The following is a 5,530-nucleotide window of genomic DNA, read 5'->3' as shown; positions in this document are numbered from 1 at the left end:
AGCACTGATATGCCAGTACATTTGATTGTGACCTGTTCTAATTTTGTACCTGAACTTTTTTAGAAAGGGTTGTACGTCAACTTAATGTGCTAGCAGAACTTATTGTGTTGTCTGTCTATTTTCTTTGCACAACATTCAAGATATTTCCCCATCATTGATAAAGACGATGAACCGTTATGTATGACTTTGTTGGTTTCAACATAGCCCTTCTCGTAGCGATCTACTGCTTCCATCCTGATTATGCCGCCTGCGTGAAATTTTTGTATGCAAGTTCTGTGTGCTATGATGTTCTATATGATTGTGTCAACTATATAAGTTTTTACTGAGCATTAGCAATGCATATGGCTGAAAGATGTATTTACGAGCATCGACCGATGGGTCTCTCTCTCTCTCACACACACACACACAAACACACGCACACACACGCGCACACGCACAAGTGGGACCCGTTGAATTATTTATTTGCTCGTGACAGCTTTTAATTAGGTTCCACTGTAATCTAACTTTTTTCTTAAGTTATTAATTGAGCTCAGTGACTTCAAAAAGTTGTACAGAAGCCTTGTTTGGGCCTTTTCGGCGTCGCTGAATGTGGGTTGAGTAACCATGTTAGGTTGTACTGTACTACACAGGCCTTTTTTCAACATCAACAATGCAACTGGTCCGATAGTTGTAAACAATATCAGGGTCAACTTGTTATTCTCCGCCCCGCTGGGCTGCAAACTTTCCTAAGAGGTATGCATTAGGCTTAACAAGAAAATGGACTTTAAGAAATAATAAATGGGATGTAATTATAATAACTGGACAGTTACAATGCACCAAACACGTAATTAGTTTGAAAAATATATTATTTTTTGAATTTGAAAGTTTTAATTTCATTACTTGTTGCGGGCGCAATATTTCGTGATTCTAATGTAATGCAACTTTATTTTGAAATTATATTTAACCTGACTAGAAATTTCGGATAAAAATATTTCGGATCCCATCAAAATGTGGGAATTTTTTTTGAATTCTGTTTTGAGCGGTTGTTTGAAATTATTAATCGTTGTCCTAGCTAGAAGTTGGGCTGTACTTTTAAAAAACTGTAAATGGGCTGTAGTAAATTCCATTAGAATTAAAAAATGGGTTGTACATTCTTACAAATCACAAATGGGCTATATGTTCTCTGCCAAATCCGAGCTGTGGGCCTACTAAGTTGACGCCTACCAAGGGCTTTGTCAACTTAGTCAATATAAACGATTCTAGCTGCAGTGATCATACGATGTCCATCCAACGGCCGTAGTGCTTCTTCAACCTCTGGTCTTCTTACTCCAGCCGCCCAAAGCAGCGCCGGTCGTGTCGCGTGCTCCTGCCTCCCATGGCCGGCTGTGATGCTGCGGAGGCCTCACCGCCCCTTACTACTCCCACCGCTGGCCAGGCCATCCCTCTACTCACCCACACCCCCTGTTATTCTGCGGCGACGGCAGCCTCACACCGCAGCCAAACTAGTGAACCCTCGTACTCCTCTCCGCGCGGGCTTCCACTACTGTGTCTTCCCCGGCTCCGCATCATCCAGACCACCGCCCTAGTGCTCTCGGCACGGCGTGGTCAACGTGGTCAACGACCGACTTCCATCGAAAGAGTACTGTACGTGGAGAGGCTGACAGCTGGGTCCAGGCGGCCGCAAGGAAGTGCCTCCTTATTACGCGCAAAATAATTATTCCTCCACCTAACAGCAGGGACCCACCGTAGAGGCCTCCTTATTTCGCGAAAAAAACGTTTCCCCCTGACTGCTGGGACCCACCGGACGGGCCAGCGTATTTCACGAAAAAAACGTTCCCCCCGCTGTCAGCTCGGACCCACCGGAAAGTGCTCCTTATTACGCACAAAAAAATGAATACTCCCCCTGTTAGCTGGGACCCACCATGGTGGGAGGCTGACTTGTGGGCCTACTAAGTTGACTGGGACGGGGGCCTTTGTCAACTTTAGTCAATATGAATGCTTCTTCAACCTCTAGTCTTCTTGCTCCAGCCGCCCAAAGCAGCGCCAGTCGTGCCGCATGCTCCTGCCTCCCGTGGCCGGCTGTGTTGCCGCGGAGGCCTCACCGCCCCCTACTATTCCAACCGGTGGCCAGGCCCTGCGGCGACGGCAGCCTCACACCGCAGCCGAACCAGTGAACCCTCGTACTCCTCTGCGCGTGGGCTTCCACTGCCGCGTCTTCCCCGGCTCCCCGTCGTCCCCTTCCTAGGCCTCGCCGTCGTCCACCGCCCTGGTGCTCTCGGCATGGCGTGGTCAACGTGGTCAAGGAACGACTTCCATCGGACGTGGACTGTACGTGGAGAGGCTGACAACTGGGTCCACGGTCGCAGCAAGGAAGTGCCTCTTTATTACGCGGAAAATAATGATTCCTCCACCTGACAGCTAGGACCCATCGGACGGGCCAGTGTATTTCGTGAAAAAAACGTTTTCCCCTGACTGCTGGGACCCACCAGCTACATCTTCGCACGCAAGGAAGTGCATCCGGGCAAAAAACGATTCGCCCCCCTGACTGCTGGGACCCACTAGCTACATCTTCGCAGGCAAGGAAGTGCCTGACAGTCGGGACCCACCTGGTCGAAGCGTACGTAGCATTGTCATTCTGCTCGCGAACGTGTACATACATATATACTGGTGGATGTAGAGACGTGCACGTGTCGTACTAGAGGCGCGTACGTGTCGTAGTAGAGGCGTGGACGTAGCATGTACACGTACGTACAGCGGCCAGGGTGCAAGAAAGAAAATATGGCCACATATGTGTACATACGGGCGGGGTCTCGAATGCCTACTCGCGCATACGTACGGCCAGGGCTCGTGTACATGGCTGGGTCGGAACGGAGAAACAGCGTCGTTGTCGTGTTCATGGGGAGGCAACGGAATGCGTCGTGTTCATGGGGAGGCAACGGAATGCGTCGTGTTCATGGGGAGGCAACGAAATGCATCGTGTTCATCGGGAGGCAACAGAACGCGTGGGAGCCAACCGGCTGGGTTGGAACGGAATGCGTGGTTGTGTTCACCGGGAGGGCTTGGACGGAACAGGCGATGGAAATGAGGCCTGGCGTACCGCACAACGGAGGAAACGGACCTCCTATGTTCGGAACGGGGTCCTGTTGATCGGGAGGGGTCTGGCGTACCGCAAAACGGAGGAAACGGACCTCCTACGGTCGAAACGGGGGTCCTGTTGATTGGGAGGGGTGTGGCATACCGCAAAACGGATGAAACGGACCTCCTACGGTCGAAACGGGGGTCTTGTTGATCGGGAGGGGTGTGGCGTACCGCAAAATGGTCGAAACGGGGGTCCTGTTCATCGGGAGGGGTGTGGCATACCGCAAAACGGGACTCCACGGGATACTGTTCATCTCCACCGTCGACCTCCTCCAGCCTCCATGGGCTACCGTCGACCTCCTCCAGCCTCCATGGGCTCCTGTTCATCCAGCCTCCACCGCGCGCTACTCCACCGGCTACTGTTCAACCACCCCTGCATGGGCACCCCTCCACCGTCTACTGTTCATCCAGCCCTCCACACCACGGGGTCCTGTTCAACCAGCCCTCCACGGGCACTCATCCACCATCTACTGTTCATCCAGCCCTCCACCACACCACGGGGTCCTGTTCATCTAGAGGCAACGCCACCACTCACTATTCATCCACCCCCCCCGCAACGTTCACTGTTCATCCAATCGATCGGCTTCAGTTAGAGGAATCGCTTGATCGGGTTCACTTAACAGCCATCGATGGATCGCTCGGGTTCAGTAACGCGTAGCCTGCAGTGCAATCGCTTGGGTTCAGTTAGAGCCCAACGCCTCACTCAGGTTCAGTTAGAGCCAACGCCTCGCACACACGCGCGTACGTGTACGAGAGAAACGTGCATCACTCGGCCCCCGACCTCCCACCGTAACCGCGAACTCCCCGAAATTTTCCTCCCCCTCGCTTCTACCATGGTTTTTTCCATCATGGACGGCCCAAAGAATGTCATGCAGCTACGTCTCCGGCCCGCCCAGGACAAAAAGCCCATTTTCTGTCATGATTTATTGTCATAGAAGTAGGAGCCCACCACATCTATGATGATACCGGGTTTTGTCACAATTATCCTCATAGAAGTGTCATATGTATGACAGAAAAAAATTTCGTTCGGCCCAAAATGTCACGATGTGTCTTTTTTTGTAGTGAGTTTCGTCAGCACGACGGCGTGGTGACGGTGATGGTGAGGTGATCTGTGCAGGGCTTCGCCTAAGCACTAGAACAATATGATATATATAGGTTGGAGGGGGAAGAGGCAGCCAGGGGCACCCAAGTAGGCCGAATCCTACTTGGGGTGCCACCCAAATTCGCCCCCCCCCTTCCTTGTTTTGGCGCTAGGAGAAGGAAGGAGGAGGTGGCGCCCCCCGTCCATTCTCCCTTGAGAAGGGGAAGGAAAGGGAGGCTAGCCCTCCTCCCTTGCCTTCCCTAGTGATTGCCATCCTGGTGGAGGGACACACCAGCCCCCTGTGGGCTGGTTTTTCCCTCCCTAGGCCCATTAAGCCCATATAGCTTGTCGGGGGTTGCCCAGGACCCCTTCTGGTGACCCGATGTGTACCCTATACCCCCGGAACACTTCCGATTTCCAAATACTATCGTCCTATACATGAATCTTTACCTCTCGACCATTTCGAGACTCCTCGTCATGTCCGTGATCTCATCCGGGCTCCGAACAACATTCGGTCACCGAATCACATAACTCATAAAATACAAAATCATCATCGAACGTTAAGCGTGCGGACCCTACGGGTTTGAGAACTATGTAGACATGACCAAGACACCTCTCCGATGAATAACAAACAGCAGAACCTAGATGCTCATATTGGTTCCACATATTCTACGAAGATCTTTATCGTTCGTACTATAATGACAACATACGTTATTCCCATTGTCATCGGTATGTTACTTGCCTGATATTTGATCGTCGGTATGTTCATACCTAGTTCGATCTCGTTACCGGCAAGTCTCTTTAGTCGTTCCGTAATACATCACTTAGTGACAAACTTTGCTTGCAAGCTTATGATGTGTACTACCGAGAGGGCCCAAAGATACCTCTCCGATACTCGGAGTGACAAATCCTAATCTCGATCTATGCCAACCCAATCAACACCTTCGGAGATACCATTAGAGAATCTTTATAATCACCCAGTTACGTTGTGACATTCGATAGCACACAAGGCATTCCTCCGGTATCCGGGAGTTGCATAATATCATAGTCAAAGGAATATGTATATGACATGAAGAAAGCAATAGCAATAAAACTGAACGATCAATATGCTATGCTAACGGATGGGTCTTGTCCATCACATCATTCTCCTAATGATGTGATCCCATTCATCAAATGACAACACATGTCTATGGTTAGGAAACTTAACCGTCTTAGAATAACGAGCTAGTCTAGTAGAGGCTTACTAGGGACATGGTGTTTTGTCTATGTTTCCACACATGTATCAAGTTTCCGGTTAATACTATTCTACCATGAATAATAAACATTTATCAT

The sequence above is a fragment of the Triticum urartu genome, chromosome 4 (assembly GCF_003073215.2).
Source record: "Triticum urartu cultivar G1812 chromosome 4, Tu2.1, whole genome shotgun sequence".
NCBI classification, from domain to species: domain Eukaryota; kingdom Viridiplantae; phylum Streptophyta; class Magnoliopsida; order Poales; family Poaceae; genus Triticum; species Triticum urartu.
This window is presented reverse-complemented; position numbering follows the sequence as displayed.